Source organism: Eublepharis macularius, chromosome 7, assembly GCF_028583425.1.
Source record: "Eublepharis macularius isolate TG4126 chromosome 7, MPM_Emac_v1.0, whole genome shotgun sequence".
In the NCBI taxonomy this organism is placed as follows: domain Eukaryota; kingdom Metazoa; phylum Chordata; class Lepidosauria; order Squamata; family Eublepharidae; genus Eublepharis; species Eublepharis macularius.
Genome location: NC_072796.1, coordinates 129114010 through 129139530, shown reverse-complemented (window position 1 = coordinate 129139530; position 25521 = coordinate 129114010). Strand labels below are relative to the sequence as shown.

At 45.5% G+C, this 25521-nt stretch overlaps 1 protein-coding gene across 1 annotated transcript in view; it reads left to right on the top strand.

The window, feature by feature from the left end:
* The first annotated feature begins 874 nt into the window (after positions 1 to 874).
* ASAP1 (ArfGAP with SH3 domain, ankyrin repeat and PH domain 1) overlaps positions 875 to 25521 on the top strand; it is a 202460-nt gene continuing 177813 nt past the window's right edge. The window contains exon 1 of the mRNA XM_054984560.1: positions 875 to 1133. The gene's annotated coding sequence lies outside the window, so the exon portion shown is untranslated. The remainder of the gene's footprint in view (positions 1134 to 25521) is intronic.

Here is a 25521-nt window from a genome sequence, read left to right as displayed (position 1 = left end):
TAGTCTTAAAGGTACTTCTGGACTCTTTTCTGATTTCCAAGGAGATTTTACAGGATGGAAACAATAAAAGAGGACCAAATGGTCTGTTCTTTTAAATGCCCTCTCTTTCTTGGTAGAACTCTTCCTATCCTCTCTTCCTTATATAAATCGAATGTTATTATTATCCCCACGCAGAGAGATAATGAAATATAGCGATACTATGAAATTAATATCTGGACTAGATAAATGAAACATAAAGACATATGAAGATAAACAATGGGAGAAAAGCCACAGAATGGAAACAAATGGGGGAAAGAAGCTAGGTGAAGGGAGGGGAAATTGCATAGTTAATAAGAAGGCAAGCCTCTTTCTCCTGCAAAGCTATATGACAAACATGCTGGTTCTATTAACCACAGAAAGTTGTGGGTTGCCACAGTTTTTAACTAAAACCTTGCCAGGTAGAGATTAAGAACAATGGAAAGGAGGGGAAACATTCAAATCCTACCAGATGCTAGTGAAAAGGTTTTTTTGAGGGGGGGGGAGCTTTTTCAGAGCAGTGGTTATCCCACAGAGACCCACAGAAGTGCGTTGTGAAATGTGAAGCAGCTCCAGTTACAACAAAGCACGCTCAACTGAGTTTCCCATAGAAGCACAGCGCAGGGGAAGGGTTAACCGGAGTGGTTGCACATTAACAGTGGAGATTATGGAATGTTTATCCAGCGTTCAGATTTCCTGTTTAAGTGTTTGGATTTCCTGAAATCTCTTCTATCAGTCCAAGGGGGTGTCCAGTGAGTGGCCTTTTTTTTTTTACCCTTTTCTGCTCACATGGGTAGGCTTTCCTTCCTGCCGCCTTCCCAATTTCATTTGTGTCTCCTTACCCGCCAGAGCTTTTATGGATGCAGTTTATTACAACTGTTAGGCTCGCTAAGAACATATGTGCAGCACTGGACTTTGGCTTTTCTTTTCTTTTAAACAAGCAAGCAAATATTAACACATTCCGGGGGGGGGGGCAGAGTGGTCATTCCGCCCACCCACGCACCCGCCCACCCACTGCCAGTGGAGAAAGAATTTTCACTTTTGTGCTAAGGAATGGAATGATGGCCTTCGTCTTGGTGGATACTTTTGGAATGGGAGTTCAAACTGGACAAGTCTCGGTGAGTTCCCAATGCTGCTTTTTCATAGGGTTTGTAATGTCGGGGGGGGGGAATCTTGGGCCCTTTCACTAAATACAAATTAAAAGTCGTTGCTCTGGTATATTGTTTCCCATCTTAATTGCCTCTAAAGGCATGCTTTTTTATTGCACAGAATAGTTTCTTGGAGATGCTTGCACAAGAAGCGTGTCTTTCTCTGTACAGATCCATGAGTCAGTTCTATTCATTGGGAAAAAATGCCACTTATTTTGAAGAACTTCTCTGCTGAGCAAAGCTTCATAGAACTAGGATTGCAGAAAAACCACATGCCCGATTTTGTTGCCTTTGGTATTGGAAGAAATATTCAGATTAGAGTTGTTGGTTCTCCCTTCCCCCAAATAATTGGATTCTTATGGCCGAATGGTATTTGCATTCCTCGAAGGCCTGCTGCAGATTGCCGGTTAAGTTTTAAAATTTCAGGGTATTGCATGCCCTTTTTTCTTTTCTCATCTCTTTCACAAAGATTTCTGGGCTTAAAGTGGAAGTTGGAACAAATGCAAGGGGCACGGAAGGGGCTAAATTTATCCACAGGGTTTTTCTTTTCTCAGCCAACAACTTGATAGTAGGAAAAGTATGCAAAAAACCACCCTAATCCTTTGGGCGGACTACAAGGGTGGAGAGTTCTTAGCAAGATGCATGTGGACCAGAATCATTTTGAAAAAGAACGGGGTGGTCTCCATTTAGAAACACCAGATTTTATTAGGGTACCTTAAAACCATCCTTGTGAATATATTATCTGGATTAAGTGTTAAATGCAAGAGGATCCAACTTTTTCTTAATTATGCAATATTTTACTCTGCCCAGTTAACAAAATATAGGCCATTTTCACAACTGGCAGTTAACTCATTTTTTGCAATTTCAGCATCTGTCATTCAAAACTAAAATGCATGCTGGCTACAATGTCAATTCCATTTTAAAAATGTATTTTCCTGCACTTGCTATTAAGTGAGGCCTCCCAGACTAGCAGAACGATCTTAAACAAGGGGGTAATTCCATTTAGGAAGGCTACAAACCTATACACACTTACTTGAGAGCAGACAGATTTCAACCCTTGCACACAAAGTGATTTTTAGCCTGTCTCCTGCACATATGAAAGGCATAAATAAGTAAATATTAAAATGTGTGTCTAGCAGGGTTTTTTTTAAAAAAATCTGTTTGGTTCCTTGAAGGAAGTGGATTTCAGTTGCATTTCAGTTTTCATGCATTTTTGTCAAAGATGCATATTATCTAACTTTGGTATTTCTTTGTCGTATTGTTTCAGTATGCACTGTTGGTTTGATTGTTTTTACAATTGATTTTAAGATTGGTATACTTTTTTTTTGATGCTTTTACTGCAGCTTTCATCCACATTGTGATGCTCTGGTCCTGAGTGTGAAGCTATCACTGTTTTAATTTATTTGCATGTTTTAATTCTTTATTTTTAAAATTTAATGTTGTATGCTCACCATTTCCCTTTGAAATGGTAGAAATGTAGAATATAAAGATACTAAGGCAGGCAGGCAGAGATGATAGATAGATAGATAGATAGATAGATAGATAGATAGATAGATAGATAGATAGATAGATAGATAGATAGATAGATAGATAGATAGATAGAAACACATTTTAATCTGCTCATCATTTTCCCCATAGAATATATTTATACCAAAAGAGAAAGGATTCTTTCTCTTCCACATTTCAACCTTTCCTCCCTACATGGAAGTATAGTATGAATATGTTTTTTTAGTTTCACCAAAACCAACTTCCAATTCCCTGTCAATTTCACCCAATACTGATTTTCTTTAGGGATCCCCTTTCTCTGTTCTCATGTAAAACTGAGGAGTTGGAGGGGAAAGCCTTGATCAGATTTTATCCCCCATTTCAGCTCTCTGGTGAAATTGACAAGATTGGGGGAATGCTTGTCAATTTCAACTAATCTCATTTCCTTCTCGCCCTTAAAAGGACAGTTATTTCTCCCAACCTTGTCAGTTTCACTGGAAAATGGGGGAGGGGGGAAAGAGAGATAAAGGAAATGACATAGAGAAGTGCTGGACAGATACAGACAGGATTGCATCAGAGTCTAGCTGTTCCACAGTTGAACAAACATCTGGAGCAGCAGTAGCTTGTGGAAAGGGGCACAGAGACTATCACAACCCCCTCCACTGGGCAGGGCTGAAGAAGATATCTGAAGAAGGGAGCTTTGACTCTTGAAAAGCTTATGCCCTGAACATTTTGTTGATCTCTAAGAGACTATCTACACATTACTTCTTGTACGAGTTCTCCAGGAGTTCTGCCCAGAGCCAGGGCTCATTTTGAGGGGAAATGCACAGGAACACAGTTCCGGCAGTTCCCCAAAGAGGTCACATGTCAGGTGGCCCCACCCACCTGACTCTCGGCCATTGTGGGCCCGTTTCAGCCTGGATTGGGGCCGAAATGGCCCAGATCGGGCCTCTGGCGGGTGGTGGATCACTCTCCTGCTCATCAGAGGCCTGATCCTGACCATTTTGGGCCCCTTTTCAGCCATTTTCAGCCCCTTTTCCCCATGTTGGGCCTAATTTCGGCCCTGAATGGCCAGGATGGGTCCAAAACAGCCAGGATAGGTGATGCCAGGGGGCGTGGCATACACAAATCAGTTATGCTAATGACACACCTCCGGTGATGTCAAGGGGTGTGACATATGCTAATGAGTTATGCTAATGAGTTATGCTAATGAGTTCCTCCAGCTCTTTTTCTACAAAATGACCCCTGCCCAGAGCCAACCTGTGCTCTGTGCAGACACACGTAAGACACACATAAGATTAGGGATTGGCTTCTACTAAAAAACAAGAGTATAAAATGGGCTCAGAAAGCTGCTGCTGGGGGAGGAAGAGCTCCTGCCTTTCTCCCAAGCAGTCCCCCTCTCATACAAAAACAGTGTGGGGTAGGAAAGTTTCACCCTTTCTCCTGCCACATATGCACGCAATACCTCCATGTGGAGCAGCAGAAATAGAGAAATGTCTCTCCTCCACACTGTTTTTGCATGGAGAAGAAAGCTTGGGAGAAAGGCAAGAACTTTCCTTCCCCCGGTGAAGCTTTCTGAGACCATTTGCATGCTGCTTTTTTTAAATAGAAGGCAATCAGCAAAGTGATGTGTGTCTGCACAGGGCATGGGACGGCTCCGTGGCAAACTTGTAAAAGAAGTAACTGTGTAGAGAGACTCTAGGAGTCTGCACAAGACAAGACATCTTACACGGGGAAGCTCGAGTGACTTAGAGCCAAGCTACAAGTGACGCCTGACACAGGTTGGACACTTGTCGGCTTCCCTCAAGTTTTGATGGGCAATGTAGGCGTCCTGGTCTTGCAGCTTGGCTCTCCGTTTAATTGAAGCTTACAGAGCAGCAGTCTATGGGAGGGAGAACATGTGGTCGGGCTCTCCCTGGGCGCCCCCCCCCTTCCCCTCCACTGGGTGTGTGTGTGGGTTTCTGTAAACTTCAATTAAATGGAGAGCCAGGCTGTAAGACCAGGATGCCTACATTTCCCATCAAAACTTGAGGGAAGCTGACAAGTGTCCAACCTGTGTCAGGCGTCACTTGTAGCTTGGCTCTTACTTTCTGTGTGGTCTTATATTTAAGTGTACTCTGTCTCCCTAGCAGTGCATGTGTATCCACAATCGGAGAACAAGTGTAAGATCTTTCACCTGAGTGTCCCCACGTAAGACGTCTTGTGTAAAAAGACTCTAAGGTGCTAGTAAACTCGAATCCTGCTGTCCTGCTACAGATCAACACAGTTACCCACCTGAAATTATCTTCGAGAATGGAAGATTATCTAAAGCCACCTATTGAATTTGTGGCAGAGGTGAGATTTTAACTCAGGACCTCCCAGATTGCATCTCATTCATAGAGTCACAACACTATATGAGCTCACTTGAGCTGATCCTAATTTTGCAAGAACATCAAACGGGTGGTTCTCGAGGAGCTTTAAATATCTACCAAATCGGGTCATCTGAAACGAGTTGCTTGCTGCGGTTCTGCATATGATGTCTTGGGAGAAAAGAAAGAGGGGAAAAAAGAAAGAAGTGCGGCTCGCCAATTTAAGCTGTTTTCCTTCCCGCAGACTTGTGTCGATGCCATTTTTAATGCTGATGTACTGCAGGGAGGGAAGAGAAAGCTGCCGGGACTTTAGACATGGAAAACTGAGATTCATTTTTGATATGGAGCCAGCGGCGGCTTAATCCACCATATGGATCTTCGCTCACATGCGTAGCCCTGCTGAAGCTCTGCAAAATGTGTGTTCTTGGTGCCTTGATAAGAGCCAATTTAAACATTATGAGGGGTTGCTTTTCCAGTTCTGGGATAAACCTCAAAGATCTTGTGGTGCCAAGTACGGACATCCATTCACATTCACGGATACAATGGCCACAATATTGATTCAATCACCAGGGAAATCCTACAAAGAATCCTTTCCCTCATTTTGCACTTCTAGTGCCACAAAAGTTTGCAAAAATTCTCATTTGGATGTACGTGATGGAGAAACTCTGCCTGCAGCGTTAACACAGTTAGAATAAGAAATGAACAGGAGAGATCGGGCACCTTAAATACTAGCAAGTTTTTATTCTAGCAGAAGCCTGTGTGGTCTAGAGCCCACTTTATCAGAGGTCGTGCAGTTCCCTACCTTGAGTCAGAAGATGAATAGTCCTGGAAAAAAGTGTTATTATTATTTGCCTTAATCTTCCTTTGTCTCTACCCCTATCAAATCTCTATTAAGGGGTTGGAGCAATTTTCCTAAGAGGAAAGGAGTCTGGGACTTTTCTGTTAAGGGGAGGAGAGGACATGACTGAGGATTATAAAATTGTGCATGGGGTGAAAAAAGTGAATAGAGAGAATTTGTAAACACCCAGTGAAGTTGGTGGGGAGTAGATCCAGGATGAATTAGTAGCCTATCCTAGCAACACCATCCTACTATATGAAAGGCAAGCCGTATTGGTGACGACTCATTTTTTATCCTCGTGCATAGCCAACAGCTCTGGCCTCGAGGCTGCTGTGAAGTGCCCATTTGCTGCCAGGAAGGGACCCACCGAATCAGTTTTCTACAGCCTGTTGCATTTTTTCACACCACGGTTGCTAGTCTCTAGAATAAGTGTAGAGTTTAGGGTAAGAATATTGCATCTTTTCACCTTTTCTTTATATTATGGCCGAGCCTGATGCTTGAGCAGACCCAGTGTAATCCTTTTAGTCTTGTATATTGTGGTGGTGGAGAGTGCCCTCAAGTCACAGCTAACTTCCGGCAACCCCTGGTGGGGTTTTCATGGCAAGAGACTTAACAGGGGTGGTTTGCCATTGCCTGCCTCTGCAACCCTGGCCTTCGTTGGAGGTCTCCCATCCAATTACTAACCAAAGCCGACCCCGCTTAGCTTCTGAGATCTGACCAGATCAGGCTCACCTGGGCTATCCAGATCAGAGCCTTCTTGTGTTTTGAATTTCCTTATATTTAGAATGCTTGAAGCCTGATCTCTGTAAACATACCGTGCCCATTTGGCCTTGGTATCCAAAGAGTGGTAAAGGGCAATATCATCACCCCTTGAGTGCAATAGCTTGAAAGTTGAGTGTAATAGATTGTCCTCATGCTAGTTTGTAGGAGCAAAGAGGGAGACACAGAAACTAGGCAGAGCCTCTATGAGGCAATGCAGATACAGAGTTCTGGAGGTGCAGGAAATCCTCTCAGGTTTGTTGGTGGCAGTGCTTACTACACTTTAAGAAGTTTAAGAACCCCTGGGAATAAGGCATTGGGCATTAGGCAGAGACCCATTGTCAGCATTGGGCAGAGATCCAGGATGGCACAGGACTTTCTCACCTCCTGAGACCTGAAGGAACAGGATGAGTCCGTTCCTTCACAGGCCATTTGATACATTACAGAGTCCTCATAAGCTGAGCAATGACAAGAGGACAGAATCAGACTCAAGAGAGCCAATAGCAGCTCCACGGGGCAGTTTAAGAGGAGAAAACAGCACAGCAGGGAAGGCCACAGTTGCTTCGGCTCACGCACGCCAGTCCTAAGGAGAAAAGGGTGCACACGAGTCTGGGAGGAACAAAACTGATTGAACATCTGGCTGAGAGGAGTTTCTTGCCTCCCAAACTCACATGTTGTCCTCAGGTCCTCCAACTAACACAAGGATTTTGTAATGTAAATTGGCCCAAAAGAGTGCGCTGTCCACCGCATCTCCCACAAGGTCAGAGTCTGGGGCGACGGCCTCTTCTTGGGGCACCTTCTCCAGCCTGGGAGGGTCTAGCAGGCCTCATAGTGGGGGCCCCATCCTAGACTCCATTCACTGACCCTCTCCCAGGGTGGAGGCCCTTACTGGGCAAGCCAATGGCGGCCCGGGATTTTCCTCCACCTCCCCGGCTCCCCCATCCCTGAGATACTACTCGGCATTGCCCACTTCCTGCGTGTCACCACCACCTCTCCCTGGCTCTGTGTTGCAGCTGGCTGGCTTGCCCCTCTGCAGGCCTTTTCCAAGACCCACTCCTCCTGGACAGCTGCCTCCCATTGCCCCAGTCATGGTGGGCCCAGCCTCTGCTCTGCTGGGGCACCATCTAGGGAGGTGAGCTTAAGAGGAGGTGCTGGCCGTTCTATTCTCCCTAAATGCTGGGTGCATCGCTGGCTGGAGCTGCAGCTCATGCTGGACCCCAGCCATGGTTGCTGCTGCCAGGTGTTGCTGCCAGCAGGGCTCACTGGGGGACTGAGGCCATCTTCATCACCTCTGCGCGGCTCCCCACCCTTTCCTTCTCCACTGCCTCCCTCGACACTGGACTAGCATTCTTCCTTTGGGATGGTGAGGCGAGAGACAGGTGCTTCTGAGTTTGTAGAGAGAATCTAATTATAACAACAGTGCAATTATTGATAAATAAATCATACGTTGGCTCCAGAAACCTAATTAAAGGACTCCATGTTTGGGCCATTAGCAGAGTCTATCATTTAGCAGAGGAAGTGTGATCATAGGTAGTTGTGAGCCGGTTGTACTGGCTTGTGTGTGTGCAGGAGAGAAAATAACAAAGCATACACTTGCTTATATTTAGAAAGGAAATAAGAGTTCTTTATTGTAAGAACTCTGATACTCTGATACTCCATACTCTGATAGGAAAGGAGGAGAGATAGATCCTATCTACCTATCTAGTCTAAGGATGGGCATGGATGGCAGGAAAAGTCCTGTATCCATGCTGCCACGATGGAGGGAGGAGAAGGGGAGAGATGGTGCCTGGAACAAAGCCTGGAAGAGAAGATTGAGAAGGAGGAAGTCAGGAGGAGGAAGTCCTGAGAACAGCAATCTACATATCAAAGAATAGTCAGAGCAGTAAACAGTAAACAGGATGCCCTGACCTCTCTATCTTTCTAACTCTTTGGTTTATTCCCCTCTGAAACCTGAGGAAAGGGACAGCGCTGAATCCTCCTCTTTCAACACTAATATACTGCCCATCTGGACAGAGTAGTGCCACACTCAGAGCAGTGAACAAAGTCAGTGTTATTATTATCCCCACAGTGCAGCCGGGGAGCTGGGGCTGAGATGAGTGACTTAGCCAAGGCCACCTGCTGAGCTCAGGGCAATAGTGGGATTCAAACCACCAGAGGGAAGATTCGCAGCCCAACCACTTAACCATTACACTACAGCTGGTCTCTGAGAATCTGCCACTCAGAACAATTACAGCACTGCCAGTGAATCCACGTGGTGGCACTTCCTGCCAGGCTTGGTGCCAGTCTTTTCTGTAGTTAAGCACTGGGCCAGAAGTACGTGAGCACTCTTGCCACAGGATGAAGGACAAAGTTGCCATACAATAGCTATCTAGAGATTCAGATGGAGGATTCATTTCCTTTAAAACAGGAGATCTCAAAAGCACAGGAGTGAAGATGACCAGATTGCTCTGATACGACGTACGACTGGCAATCTTAAAATAAGAGATGGTGTAGAATTGGAGAGCTGTAATATTGCTTGGATAACTGTTATTGCTACCAAAAGAGCATCCTCTCAGAAGGTCAGTTGGAATGAATGCTAAATCCCTGGGCTTCATATGGTTCTCTTTGATCAGAAATTCTGGCAAGAAACTGCTCTTTTCGGGGACAATGCCAGGGACTTCTGGTTTGGATTAGCTTGAGCACGTTGTGGGAATTGGCTTTCTGGTGGTATTTTGGTATTTCCTCTTTGAGTCACACCCTGCCCTAGAAAATGGGGGAAGTGCCAAGCACAGTTTTTAATTTGTGCTTCTTGACGACTATAAGAACGGCGACTCCTTCCAGGTAATTCAGCCTGGAAGAAAGACCAACTCAGAACTGATAGACATTTCAGATTCCTTGATGGAGAATTCACTGATTCAGAAGTTAGCATCATTATTTTATTTTATTTTTGGACAATAGCCTAGTGTGTGCAAGCAGCAACAGGAACAAAAAACCTCTTTGGCTCCAACACTACATTTTAGGGTCCTAGGTTTATTAATGTCACACAGGAATACATACAAAGCATCTTATACTAAAGCAGATGTTTGTTCTGTCAGAGTCAGTATTGTCTACTCAGACTAGAGATGGGCATGAACACCAATACGAACTAAAAAAAGCCATGAACAGCCCAATCTGCTGTTCGCGAACAAGCCCCATTCTAAACAAACAGGTGTCATTGCAAGCCGCATTCATTGCTGTTCGTCAAGCCAGACAATCTGGCACCTGCAATCAATTCCCTTGGCAACTTAGGCAGGAACTGCCTGAACTCTGTCTGAACTCCTGCTGTTGCCCTGGAAACCCCAATCTAAGCCCAATTTAGCTTGATAGGCAGGTCTTCCTTTCAAGTGTGGAGCTCCAAATTCATTACAGGGAAGCAAAGAGCAGGGGGGAAGGGGGGCTCCCAGCTCTGGTTTTGCAGACAGTGAGGGAGAGACAGTTGCTGTTGGCATTTTGAGAGAGAGACAGGGAGAGTGCATTGGAGCTTGAGTTTTCTTTGTGTGTGGTGGGATAGGGATCTACCCCTTCAAGTTCCAGGGCTGCTGCCAGGCTCTGGGGCCAAGCTATTACTTATTACTGGTACCTTTCCTGCTGCCTGCTCAGGTAAGGTTTCTGGGAGTGGTGTGGTAGGGATCTTGACAGCTGGAGGAGGGCCTGCTGGCCCCCATGAACAATGAACAACGAACAACGAACATGTTTGTGACAGGATCATGTTTGTCAGTGTTCGTTGTTCGTTGTTCGTGGATGGCAACGAACAACAAACACCATGTTCGGGTTTTTTTCTGTTCGTTCCCATGTCTAACTCAGATTGGAGATGCTGGAGACTGAATCTGGGACCTTCTGTATATCAAGCAGGTGCTCTATCACTGAGCCACGGTCCCTGCCCTCCTTGTGTGACAGCACATGGGCCAAAAGGGAGGGGATATTGGAGGTTACTTTGCCCAGGGCACAAACCTGGAACCAGCCCTGAATCCATGGACCACTACTGTCTATTGTGTTATTGGACGAGAGCCTGGGAGACTGAAGTTCAAATCACCCTTGGGACTCCATGTATACTGCATTGAAATGCTTGGAGGAAGGGTGGAATAAAACTGTAACACACATGTTTTAACTTTAGGATCTTATTCCAGGGGTCACATACTTCATAGGAACCTTCTTGTATCTTTCGGGGAATCCCAGTTTTGCATGCTGCCTACTTCAAAACCAGGGGTTGAGGCCTCTGAGGTATGGTGAGGTTACTTTGTCTTTCAGGAGGCCCATCTGTCTCAGGGTCCTTCTGCATGAGGCATCTTACACAAGAACGCTCTAGTGTTGGGCGATGCAATCTTAGCTGGGAAGCATAGTTTTAAAAGACAGAGCCTGCAAAGATCGCTCCTCAGAGGGTTTGTAAATTTCATCTTTTCCTCCCTGAAGGTAATACTATTGGGCCTCTTAAACTTGACATTGTTTAGGGAAGAGATCCCCAACCTTTTTGAGCCTGCATGCATGTTTGGAATCTGAAAGAGAGAGAGAGAGAGAGAGAGAGGCCTCCGACCTATGGCTTCCCTAGGAAGGAAAGATTGCCAAAACATTCTATCATTAACAGACTTGCTCAGATCAGGTGTGGCCACAAAATGGCTGGCACAAAATGGCTGCTGCAACAGGAGGAGCCAGCCACAAAATGGTTGCTTCAGTGACACAGTAAAGATTCTTGCACCGTGGAAGCCACTTCTGCCAAAGAAATGCTTTAAAAAATCTGCAAAGTGAATCAAAGCTCTAATATGGCCAATCAGAAACCATGCTTAGCAAAAGCTCCACCTGGCCCCACCCACTTTCTAAAAACACCAGGGAAAATGTCAGCAAGCACAATGGTGCCCCTGGGCACCAAGTTGGGGACCCTGGTTAAAAGCCTCAGCATGTCACAACCTGGCCCTGCTCACATCGCATGAATAGGGTTGCCAACTCCAGGTTGTGGAATTCCTGGAGATTTGGGGGGGGGAGCCGGGAGAAGGCGGGGTTTGGGGAGGGGAGGGACCTCAGTGGAGTATAATGCCATAGAGTTCACTCTTCAAAGCAGCTATTTTCTCCAAGGGGACTGACCTCTGTTGCAATTCTGGGAGATCTCCAGCTACTACCTGGAGGCTGGCAACCCTGTGAAGAGAACACCAAGATGACATCTGGCTGTTCCTTTGTAACACAAAAACAGAGAAACCTTGTGGTGGAGTGAGCCATGGTCTCTTCCTTCAGCTGGTGCTTTGGAGGGAACAGAAAAATCCAATATGCATTAAGCAAGTCACTGTGACAGAGTTCATTTAGATTTATTCCATACTTTCCAACCTGCATCCCCGATGCGAAGTCAGCCCTGCTAATTTCAAGTTTTGTACAGTACTAATGTCTCTGTGCTATGAATCATATGTTGCTGTTGTTTTTAATTTCTGTAATTTATAGCTCACTTTTGGCTTGGATCCTGGTAGCTGTTCCACAGATCATCATTTTAAATGACTCAGTGCTGTTGTCATGGTGACAGGCCCAATTCTAGGAAGATATAAGAGGGCTCCAAGCTGAAAACCATCCATAGCCCATATGAAGCTACCTGATACCAATATAGGCTATTGGGACATCCCGCTTGGTATTGTCTAGAGCAGTTATCCAAGGTCTCAGGCAAGGAACGTTCCTTGCCTATCTGAAGTCATTTAATTGGAAATGCCAAGAAATAAGCTTTCATATGCTCTGCCAATGAAAGTCAGTGATAGAGTACATTGCACCGTACTAGATAGTCTGGTTCTGTATAAAGCAACTTCCTATGTTTATGGGGCAATAATCCCATATCCTGAGCAGGTAGGCTTACTACAAATATTCTATGACCTCCGCTAGCTCAGACCCGTGGTCCATCTACTCCAGATTCCTGTTTCATACAGTGGCCAATCATTTGCCCCAAAGGGCCAACAAACATGGACCAAGGCTTTCCTCCTAGCACTGGCATCCAGAGGTTTAATCAGATTAGGATCCTGGGAGACCCTGGTTTGAATCTCCAACTCTACCATGCCTCTGGCCAAGGAGATTCTCTTTAGTCATCTCAGCTAATACCCCTTGATGAGTTTGTCTGATCCTTTCATTAAGACATCTAGGATGTCTTAATTGCTACCTGGGGTCAGGTAGCAATTTTCCCAGGCCAGTTTGGCTAGGGATCCTGGAGGTGTTTTGCCATCTTCTGGGCATGGAGCAGGAGTCTCTAGGGGTGTGTGTGGGAGGGGATAGTTGTGAATTTCCTGCATTGTACAAGGGGTTGGACTAGATGACCCTAGAGGTACCTTCTAGCCCTATGATTCAATGACCCACAGCTTATGTAACCATCTCACATGGTCCATGCTTATTCACTCAGCTATTCACACGATAATACCTCTGAAGCAACTTGATGTATCTGTGAAGGACTGCAATTTTGGTGCGACCAAGCACCATCTGATTTTTGCATTTATTTATACCCTGCTTTTCTCCCCGATGGGGATTTGAAGCTGCTTAGAACATCATTTTTTCTCCTACATTTTCTTGCAATAACCCTGTGAGGTAAGTTAGGCAGAGGGAGTGTGACTGACCCAAAGTCACTCCACTATCTTCCATGGTAGAGTGGGGATTCAAACCAGGGTCTCCCAGGATCCTTATCTGATACTGTATCCACTACACTACACTACGCTAGCTCTCATCTGGGGCAAGTTGGTAGGGGGTAGGGTTGCCAGCCTCCAGGTTGCTGGGAAAAGGGTTAAAATAGTTTAAATTCAGAGTTGCAATGGATCTTGAATCAGTAAAGAGATGCTTTGTTTGCTTTTAAGAAAAGCTTACTTCTAAAAGAAAGAGGTGCACGGGGTTGCTACAAAACAAAGAAAGCTATCCGCTACATCGACACTATGGAGTACAAAACTTAGACCACTCCAGTAATGGAGAATTTCTTCACCTTGGCTCCAAAAAGGAAATCTACAACCTGTAGGGGCAGGTCTCAACAGCTACCAAACCCAAGAGGACTCAAGGTCCTATGAGACCCAAACAAGTATGAATTTTTAAAGAATTTTTAATTATCTAATTTTTTTAAGTGCACGTGCAGGCAGTATCTTTACCAACCTATAATGTTATGAGATGAGAACACCAATGCATATAATGAATTGGTTTAGATGGAACCAGCAGCTAAGAAATAGGACTGGCTTATGAAGAAGCAAAAGCGAAATGGGCGCACCCGTTGCCAACTCTCCTGGAACACGTCTTCCCGTTGCTGATTGTTCTCTACGGGCTTCTGCCTATAAAAAGAAAACACAAGGAATGAATACATAAAAGTGGACTGTTGCTACGAATGTTGATACATTGGTTATACAGCATTCGTTTGGACTGGATTTGGATTATTTGTGGCATTGTACCACTTTCGAAATACTGAGGGTTTGGGGCTTTATTGTATTGTACTATGTGGGACTATTGTTATGAAATTCTTGTATGTATGAATTTTTTGTATTTACATTATAAGTTGGTACAGATACTGCTTGCACTTGCACTTTAAAAAATGGTATCATTAAAAATTCATTAAAATTTCGTACTTGTTTGGGTCTCATAGGACCTTGAGTCCCCTTGGGTTTCCTAAATCGAGCAATAGTCGTTTACAAACACATCTCTGTTTCCTGGGCTTTGTGTTAGATTAGGCTGTTGGCTTTCTGCCAGGTTTCCCTTCCAGGTCAATACAAACAATTGCACACTGGGGAAACACATTAACCCCATAATGACTGAATGTCAGACCTTGCAGCCGGTATTCCTACACAGGTGAGTTCTGGCGTTCTCCTTGAATTGCAACTGAACTCCTGATCAAATCTGCTGGAGGAAATGGCAGGTTTCGAGGGTGGACTCTGGCTTCACTCTTCTGCAGAGCTCCCTCTTCTCCCCAATCCCAAATCACCAGGAGTTTCCCAAGCTGGAGTTGGCAATCACACCAAGGAAACACCTGTAATACTTTACCCAGAAAAGGTCTGGAGATGGCTGCCAGCAAGGGGCTGTGGAGTGATGAAGTACAGAGCATATGAAGTATGAATTCACCTCCAAAATATCTGACCGCCCTGTGGGTGTGCTCTTACTCACTTTGCATGGCAGGGGGGAACACTTGCCATTTTCTTGGCAAGTAAGAAATCTTAGAAGTGAATGGAACTGAGAATCATTCAGAATGAAAGGCATCTTTCCATTCAAGGGCATTTCCTTTGCTAATTACCCAAGAAAGAAGACGGACGCCATGTTTTAAGTGTTGTGGAAGTAATTTGGATCTACTTCTGATATTCTGAAAACACAGAGATGTTTTTTCTGTCTTGGAGCATGCTCTGCAAGCAAGAAAAGGGCTCAGCAAACCCTTCAGAAGGAAAACTACCCCACTAGAGGCTGCCATGGAGGAAAAGAAAGTCCCCAGGGATCTGAGATCCCACTGCCCCCGCTGTCATCCTCAGAGCCAAGCTACAAGTGACTTTTTTCACGTGGAGAACACTTGATTGTTTTTGCAAGTTTTCCCGGGAACTGAAGTCTTGAGCTCCTGGAGAAAAACTGGAATGAGGGCATGTTAGAGCAGCAGCAGATTCTTCCACTGTTGCTGCGGCTGGAGCTTCACCAACATGGCGGCTTTCTCCAGAGCAGCTCCCCGGGAGCAGGACGCCCAGGGAGAATGTAGCAGCTGCCTGCCCCCAAAGATCATTGAGAGCCCTCTTGTCCAGCAGGATTGTGACTGGAGGAACGATTTGCAAAAGCTGCTGCTGCCACCGGCTTTCTCTGGCTCTTCAGGCAGCAGAGAGGGGAAGGACACTGGGACTTCAGTTCCCAGGAAACCTTGCGAAAACGATCAAGTGTTCTCCACGTGAAAAAAGTCACTTGTAGCTTGGCTTTCAGTCTCTGGGGTTTCATTCCCATATAGGAATGGGCAAAAGTGCCGTACTTTGTTTTATTCCTTTTTGTAGTTGCATGTTGTTAGGCTTTTTGTTTCATCCAATTTCACTGCTTGTGTTCCCAGTTTGTTTCATATTCTGTTTTATATACATAAATAATGTTGGGAAATGTGCCCTTTTTGCAGGAGGAAAACAATCTGTGCAAGGAAACAGAAAATGGCATAAAATTAAGGCACAGAGATTTTATTATTATGCTTATTATATTTTATTATTATTTATTTATAGTCTATCTTTCTCACTGAGACCCAAGGCAGATTACACAGTGCAAGTGAAAATACAATATAATCAACAGCTAGGACTTCCACTGAGCAAAGTATAATAATGAACAGCAGTTAGGACACTCAGTGGAAGAGATACAATAGGGTTTGGGAGCAGAAAAAATTGAAAAATAAGCATAAAGCTGAGCACAGAGATGATAATTTTCTGAAACAAAGCAAAACTAAGAGTCTCTCTACATGAGATGTCTCAGCACATGTTCGTCAAGTGTAGGAAGACGCAACGTTAGCTGGGAAGAGTAGTTTAAAAAGACAGAGCAGGTGGGGATCGCTCCTCAGAGGGTTTGTTAATTTCATCTTGTCCTCCAAGAAGGCTCTGTCAATTTCACCTCTCTGGTCTGTGTGGAATTGCAACCAGAGGGCAGCAAGGAATGGAAATGGGCTGGAACTGCCTTCCAGAGCTGGGCTTGGACCTGGAGAGGTTATAATGGGCTGAAGTTTCCCTTCTGGCATTTCACAGCTCCTTCACACAGCTCCAGTGTATAGCAAACCCTTTGCCCTGCTGCCGGCTCTGTCTTTTTAAACTACCCTTCCTGGCTACCATTGCATCTCTCGACAGGTATTCTTCACATGTCAGATGTCTTGTGTAGAGAGACTCTAATTTACACAGCATGTTTGATTCGAACAAGGAAGAAGCAAAACTTAAATAAGACCTTTCCTGTTAGATCAGGGTGGATTGCACCCTCACAGGAGTGAGTCCCCATTTTGGACTTATTGCCTCTGCTAATGCAAAAGTCTTTGCAACCAGAGTGGTATGGAGCCTCTACCTGGAGCAACTCAACTATTTTCCAACTCCCACCCACCATTTCCTCCTCACCTCCAGTGGGCTTTTTATCAGAGTTTTTTTTTTAATTAGTAGTTTGTATGCCACTATAATGTTTACCCATATGCAAATATATTTACGACTGATGATTTAACAAACCAGGGGCAAAGCCTGCTGGGGAAGGGATGGTGGAAAGAAGGAGGATTGGTGCTCACTGTAGGCAGGAAGATGCCAAAATCTGCCCTTTCCCCAAACCCACTTTGGCAATGATCTTTTAGGAAAGGTTGACCCAAAAGACATTTGAGAAAAGTTGCAATGGACCGTGGAAAACTTAGAAGGGGACGTCATATGGAAGCCCCCAGGAGAGCCACTGCATTTGGGGAGGAAATATAGAGAAAGAGTTCAATGTGGAAGGGACCCATGAGGTTGTCCACCCACCTGTGCCCCCAACCTGCCTATATATCTTTCCCCTGCCCCCTTATAAGCTCTTCCACAGCCTGCAATCACAGTCACCCACACTCCCTGAACACCTTTCCCTGATGGCGCTGGGCAGTGGGTGCAGCTGTGTGTGCCACTATCAGGGCCGCCAGGAGTGCCAATTCTGAGCCCACCACCTACATGCCCTTCTCCAGCAGCACTGGGCAGCATATGCCACCAGGAGCATGGGTAGCAAAGCACTCACAAGCAGGCAGGGGAAGGGAGTGAGGGTGGGCATCAGAGGATGTTAGGGTTGCCAGGTCCTCTGGGGTCAAAACCGGGGAGCAGAGTGGGTGGTGTGCTAGTGTGATCTTACCTCAAAAGTGGCAGGTCGTGCCAGGGGGCCAATTGAGTAAAAATCAGCTCAAATCACTAAATTTAGGGTCAATTTTTACTGAATTGGCCCCCGGCACAACCCATCACTTTCATGCCACGCCAGGAATGACATCATTCCCAGCGCCACATGGGGACTGTCATATATGCCTCCTGCATGTCTGCCATGAATGTATATTGACTCTGCCTCTGGTCTCTGAGAGTATGGGGAGTTCTTTATTGCTGCAATGCCAGTAGGTTATCTCGCAAATATTTACTTTCTCTTTCTCGCTCCGCTGAGCCAGTGTCCTTGACTGCCGGCTGAAACTGGCTTGAAATGTATCCTCCTTGAGAACCAAAGATAAGTTCATCTATTTACTGTCTGCTCTAAAACAATGTTTCACCCAACACCCCCCTGTTAACGATCCTCTTTCCCAAAGGTGGGAATATTCCCTATAGCTAACATTGCTAGCCCCACATGCGTCACTTCTGCCAATTCCACTGTCTGAGCACCTTGTACTGAATGGATCTCTAATAAAGTTACTTCAACTGGAACACCTGTGTGTTAACTATGGAGAACTTGGGGATCTAACTGCCAGGGACTGACAGGGACGTTCTATAGTACACTTTGCCATTCCCAACCCCATCTACACTGGCCAGGTGAGAGAGAGTGTGGGAGGCGAAGGCTGAGACCAGGGGATCTGCTGCCCTCACCGGGGAACTGGCAACCCTGGAGGAGCTGCATGGGTGAGGAGTCAGCAGCAGTGAGCCCCTCCAGAAGCTCTGGGCCCCAGCAGTTTCCCCACCTGAGCGTATGAGGATGCCAGCCCCAGATGTGCACACGGTTAGACGTAAAGCCCAGCTCAGGTCACTCCTGCAAATGGCGTTATAAATGTTCCATTCAGCTTCCCCCAGATCTACTGCCAAGCCTAGAGTGTTTCCTACATTATCTCCCCCCCCCCCGCTAATGCTCTCTTTCTTTCTGCATAAAGAACTCCTCAGATCATTTGCCAACGTGCTGCAGCATCTCCTTCCTTCATTCCTGTGGCTGCCAATCTATCAGGGGTTTATCTTCACTATTGCTAGCAGGGATGAATAAGCACTTGCAGGAGCAGAGCTTTGGTGGGCTGGCTATTAAGCTCTGGATCTCATTTTTTTTCTCTTTTAACAACCCCCCCAACCCCACCCTGGGTGAAGATCCTCTCTTCTAACCCATAACAACAGCAGATAAAAGCAATTAGCCACACTGAAATACTAAACACGGAGACGCATATTAAAATCCATTTGCAATTTTAGTGAAAAAAGATGAGCAAATATTTTGGCCCGAAGGGCAGAATTCATCATTACAAGGGAAACAGAGGGTGCCCATTTTATTTTATTTTTTTTTATTTTATGTCATTTATACCCTGCATTTCTCCCCAACGGGGACCCAAAGTGGCTTACATTATTATCTTCTCCATTTCTCCACTTTGCAATCTTGAGAGGTAGGTTAGGCTAAGAATATGTGACTGGCTCAAGGGCTACCTCTGAGCTTCCATGGCAGAGTGGGAATTCAAATCTGGGACTCCCATATCCTAGTCTGTAGCTCTAACCACTACACACACTATAAGCTTGTTGTTCTTCTGAATCTCCCTGCAAGTAAAAAAAAAACAGTGCATTACAGAGATGAATTCTAACTGTCCCAGCTTTGATAGTTTCCTACTGAGAGCCAAGCTACAAGAGATGGATTACACGACGAGGAGCATACGAAGGGAGTCCTAATGTTAGCCGGAAAGTTGAGTTTTAAAAGAGGTCAGAAGGCTTTGTCAATTTCCCTTCTCTACAGAGCCAGAGGGATGGCTGCTCAGAGGGTTTGCTAATTTCCTCTTTGCCTCCCAAAGGTTCTGTCAGTTTCACATCTTCTTCTAGGAGGCAAAGAGGAAATAAACCTTCTGAGCAGTGATCTGTTGAGAGGGGAAATTGACAAAGGGTTTTTTTTAAAAAAAAAATCTCTTCATCCTCACATCGTCTGAAGCCTGAAGGGATAGGGTTCATCTTTTCCTCCTAGGACATGCCAAACAATCCCGTTCAAGGCTGCTGAGAGGAAAGGGAGTCGGGTGGGGGTAAAATTCCACGGGTGTTTCAATGGAACTGGCCTGACCTGGGTAGCCCAATTGAGCCTGATTCCATCGGATCTCAGAAGCTAAGCAGGGTCTGCCTTGGTTAGTACTTGGATGGGAGACCTGCGAAGACCAGGGCGTTGGAAGCAGGCCAATAGCAAACCACCTCTGTTAGTCTCTAGCCTTGAAAAACCCACTAGGGGTTGCCATAAGTCAGCTATGGCCTGAGGGCGCTCTCTACCATCCCTTCAAAGGAACTGAGCAAGAAAACTGATTTGTTTTCCTCCACTGTATAGGCTAGATAAGAAGAGTGAGAGCTCAAAGGGAATGGGGGATGGGTGGGCTACGGTCACTCTGGGCAACTCTGATTCCATTCATGACTGCTTGACCCGAAAACAAGGGCAGGTGCGTATGGACACCGGATATGGGAGGGAGCTGCCATTAAAGCCACTGCCGGGGAGCGTGTCTTGTCTGTGCATTGCATGAGATCCATATCTCAGTTACATTTCCTTTGAATAATTGAATGGGTCAGCAGGTGCTGGGCTGATCTCTGCCAAAGGCGGTAACCCAATCTTTAGCAGGGCATGCAGCGAAGCTTAGCAAATGCAGCCCTGGGCTGGAGCACTCATGGAAAGCAAAATATCAGCAAAGGAGTGAACGAAACATTTCTCAAGGCATATGGATAAGATGAATCATCTTTCCCCGAGCCGTTTCCTTTTAAGCTAGTTATCCGAATATCTATGCAAGAGAAATCAAAACAACAGCTCGCAGTGGAAGGTGTAGCTTTGTGGCAAGGAGCCACAAAGCGAAAGGCTCCAAGTTCGAATCTTGCCTTAGGGATCCCACTCAGTCTCCAGTCGTTAACACAGGGATGGATATTAGGGTGGCCAACCTCTTGGTGGTGGCTGGAGATCTCCTGGAATTACAACTCATCTCCAGGCCACAAGGATCAGTGCTGTGAATGGTAGGCTCCATCACATTATACCCTGCTGAAGTCCATCCAGGCTTCACCCCCCCACAATCACCTGAAACTTCTCAACCTGGAGCTGGCAACCCTAATTTACATACGTGTGTGTGTGTGTGTGTCTGTGTGTGTGTGTGTCTGTGTGTGTGTGTGAGAGAGAGAGAGAGAGAGAGAGAGAGAATGCTAATGATTTTGGAGGTCTTCAAGAAACTATCTTGGGAGGGGGTTAGATAAACAATAGGGAAATTCTCCCCCACCTTTAATGCAATTAACTAATCAATTTGCCATTGCTCTTTTAGCTTTCAAGTCATCAGAGAGCCCATAAAGTTTGCAACATCTTGGGTTGACAAGGACTGCGTGTTTCAGGGTCAGGATCTCCCTCTCCAAGATAAGGGCTGGGACAGTGGGGGTAGGGCCCAGAAGGCAATAAGCATGCTTACCATATTAGGCTAGCTACTTTGGGGGACAGAGGGTGCCTTTTTAATCTTTATTGTAGCACTAGCAATGAAGCCTGTTGTGGGAAAAAATACGACGGGTTCTAGAAAAGGGAGAGGTAGGAGGGCATTGCCTCCTCCTCCGCTCCTGGTCCCAGTCAGGTGAAGGCAGGGAGGCAGGCACTGCTACCTGCTCCGCTCCTGATCCCAGGTGGGTGAAGCTGGAGGTGAGAGGGCATTGCCACCAGCTCCACTCCTGATCCCGGCCTGGGTTTCCTGCTGCTGCAGTAGTGCCGTCTGGAGGCACACCAGGGTAGGACATGAGTCGTCTAGAACACGCTTACCCTTTTATATAGCAAGATAAGCTTTCGAGAACCACAGCTCTCTTCGTCAGATGCGTGGACGCCCATGCATCTGACGAAGAGAGCTGTGGTTCTTGAAAGCTTCTATTACAATAAAGATGGTTAGTCTTAAAGGTGCTACTGGACTCTTTACTATTTTGCAACTACAGACTAACATGGCTAGCTCCTCTGGATTTTCAATCTTTGCAAACCAGTATTTTTCTGCCTACCTGAAAGCCCTATTTTGTTTGCTCGCTTATTTAAATTATTTGCACCCTTGAGGAAGCCATCGATTGAATCAATCATTGGTCCCTCAAGGCCAGTATTGGCTCCTTTCAGAACAGTCTGCTCAAGACGGAATTCAAACTGCATAAAACAAACGAGAAACAATCCACCATGTAAAATAAGAGAACAGTCTTGGGTCAGCTAAAATATCTAAAACAATCATAGCTAAAGAAGAAAAATTAAAATCCATTAACAGTAAAACAACAAAAAGACCAAGCAAAAAAACACATCAAGTAGAGCTGCTGACTTCCGTGTGGGGCTCAAAGAGCTCCTAGAATTACAATTGATTACCAGACAACAGAAATGGAGAAAATGGCTACTTTAGAGGACTAAAGAGCCAGCCTGCAGAGGAAGCAATGCTGTCCAGTTAAACCTGGATTTATCCAGGTTTATACCACTGATATACCACTGAGCTCACTCTCGTCTCCAAATTCTACCCTCCCCAGGCCTCACTCCCAAAATCTCAAGGGATTTCCCAACCCAGAGCTGATAACTCTAAAGTCGAAAACCAAATCAGCACAAAACCTACAAAACTGAGCCATATATCAGCAGAATTGCTGGCAACGTGCTGATATCTCTTCGGGTTGCATTGCAAGTGACATCATGATGTTGGGATGCTGTTAACTTCTCATTTCCCCCCCTATTTTCTCCCCACCACCCAGCTGAGTGGCAGCAGAAAGGGCCCATTTGGGGCAGAAGTTTCTTGCCCCAGTGGGCATATGGCAACCCCAGGGCTCATTTCGAGGGGGAATGCACAGGAATACAGTTCTGGCAGTTCCCCAAAGAGGTCACATGTCAGGTGGCCCCACCCACCTGACTCTCGGCCATTTTGGGCCCATTTTGGCCTGGATTGGGGCTTCTGACGGGTGGTGGATCAATCTCCTGCTCATCAGCGGCCTGATTCTGACCACTTTGGGCCCCTTTTCAGCCATTTTCAGCTCCTTTTTGCCATTTTGGGTCTAATTTCGGCCCTGAAAGGCCAGGATTGGGTCCAAAACAGCCAGAATAGGTCATGTCATGGGTGTGGCACATGCAAATCAGTTATGCCAATGACACACTTCTGGTGATGGCAAGGGGTCATGGCATATGCTAATGAGTTATGCTAATGAGTTCCTCCAGCTCTTTTTCTACGAAATGACCCCTGGGCAACCCTATATATAAAACAGCTACAGTTAAGCCACGGGGCAGGTAAAATCAGTTGGCAAAATGGTTGGGGGGCGGATTCTGCTAAAAAAACAAACCAAGCAAGTAAAATGGCATTTAATTATGCCCAAAAGATAGCAGAATTGTGGCAGGAGAACTACCAGGAAGAGCATTCTGCAGTGGTGGTGCCATCATCAAAAGAGCCCATCTCTGGTTTCCACCTGTCTCTCCTCTGTACACAGAACAGGACTTTGGAAAGTAACTGAACTGGTGAACAGGTAAGGAAGGAGCTGGTACTTCTGGTATTCTGGTCTTAAGGCCTACCTTGTCTGGCTGTGTAGATGGCATAGGGTCGCCAACCCCCAAGGAGGAATGGAAGTCTCCCAGAATTACAATTATTCTATGGCATTATACCCCACTGAGGTCCCTTCCTCCCTTCCAAAACTCTACCTCCAAATGTTCAGCAATTCCCCCAACCTAGAGTTGGCAGCTCTGTGTGCAATCTGGGTCTGGGATCTGGGGGAAAAGCCTGACTTTTCTGTTTTGGTGAAATTCAGCTTTTCCCAAATCAAATCAGAGAATCCCGGATGTGATCTGGGAACCCTGATTCAGACCCCCTGGATAAATCCAGGTTTAACTGGACAACATTGCTTCCTCTGCAGGCTGGCTCTTTCCTGGGCTTCTCATGATTTTCTTTTCCAAGAAGGGAGAGGGAGGAGGCAGAGGCAGGACAGAGGGAGAGGGAGACAAGGAGAGGGCAGTGAGCGGCCAATCTGTGCAGGAGGTGTCCTGTCTGTCCTACTTCTGTGCACGATACTGGTTCATTTGGGCTAAGTTGCAACAGTGTCCCTTGCTTCAGTTGAGTTTGGATGGAATTCCCTGTTTTGACATGATTCTCTGGTTTGATGTTGGTCTTGCTTCACTTTGGTTCTAGGGGGATTCCATCCATTCCCTCATTTCATTTTGGCTCTGCTGGGCTTTCTGTGAGTTAAGCTTGCATTTGGGAGTGTGCCTTGGCCATGACAGTCTTGCACCATAGGAAACACTGGAGAATGGCTGTGGACACTTTGTTCAGGGGCCCATAGAACTGGACTCCGAGGTCCAATCTTCTTGAAACTTGGGAGGTCTTTAGATGACAGTCAGCAGTAGGTTTCCTGCAAATTTGGAGGAGTTTTCTTGAAATATGACCCACTCCCATACCCTAAGAGCCAAGCTACAAGTGACGCCTGACACAGGTTGGACACTTGTCAGCTTCCCTCAAGTTTTGATGGGAAATGTAGGCGTCCTGGTCTTGCAGCTGTAATGGAGAGCCAAGCTGTAAAACCAGGACGCCTACATTTCCCATCAAAACCAGAGGGAAGCTGACAAGCGTCCAACCTGTGTAAGGCGTCACTTGTGGCTTGGCTCTTAGATATCCCCCAGATAGGTTTCCCTGTAGAAAATAATGGCCCAATAAATCCAGGATTCTTTAATTCTGCCGAACCAGATTAGAAAATCTTACCCAGATTTCAGGGAACCTGGATTTTTGTTGTTGTTTGTTTCCCTGAAACCTGGAACCGGACTTCTTGGACTTTTGAGGGGCTGGGGGGAGCACACTCCATTACACTGTTGTTAGACACTTAAGACATCAAGTCTGCTTTTAGAAGGAATCATCATTTAAAGATAAAATGTTCTCACTATATAATTTCTAAATATAACATACACATTCCTGATTATTAAACTAAGTCCAACAATTCTAAAGCCTTATTGGGGGGGGGGAGTGGAGGGTGAGTCATTAATTATGCCTCAGATGGCTTCAAACTTCTCTTAATGTTACACATTTAACTTGAGATCAGTTGATAAGCTGTTAATTTGACAAGGAGCATTAACTCCCACACTTTTTTTTAACCTTTCCATTGAAAAGGACATATTTGTACTTTTCGCTATCTAGAAAAGACCAACCTTCCAGCTGCAAATAGATTTTAAGGCCAATTCAGGCAATTGTTCCGGCTCAACATACATTGTACAAAATTAAGCAAACGTATCAGGGGAGTTGATGTTAATTATACGCTTAACATTTCTTTTTTTTTTTTTTTTTTTTTTTTAGTTTCAAAAAAAATTTTTTATTGAAAGTGTAACAAGTAACAAGATCAATAGTAAATGCGTAGAAAAAAGATGACATCATACGTAACAATGTTCGGATACAACAATACATAAACATCAAAACACTAACCGTTGGCAATATTCAAGTGTGCAAATATTATACATAATCAATAGGAGTCTAATACAGTGTTAAGCAAGCTAATTATAACAGCATCGGGAGAATCATGTACAGGCACCTCCATTATGTCGCAGAGTAAATCCATATTTCAAATTTCGGGGTTTATAATCGCGTAGTGAGGTAGCTTAGAGATCAGCCATTCATTCTGAGATAAAAATTCCAGGAAAGGGTACCATTGTGCGTAAAATTGTGTAGGTTTGGAGGGGTTATGCAATGCTCGAATTCTGTCTGTGATCTTTTCCATCATAAGGTGGTCCCACACCACTCTATACCATATGTCAAGAGTGGGAGGGAATCGCGATTTCCACCTGAGTGCAATTGCAGCCTTTGCAGCTGCTAGGAGAGTTCTGACCAATGCCTTCCGTAGATGGGGAATATCTAGATCTCCCCAAAGATCCAAGAAGACAAGTCCCGGGCTTGGGGGTATCACATAAGTCGTGATACGGGAAATTTCCTGGAGAACCGCCTTCCAGAAAGCAGCAACACTTTTACACTCCCACCAGCAGTGCAGGAACGTACCCTGCTCCCCGCATTTTTTCCAGCAGAGTGGAGATCTGCTGGGATATATTTTCGCCAGCTTTTGGGGAGTAAGGTACCACCTGTGGATAATCTTATAGGTTTGGAGGC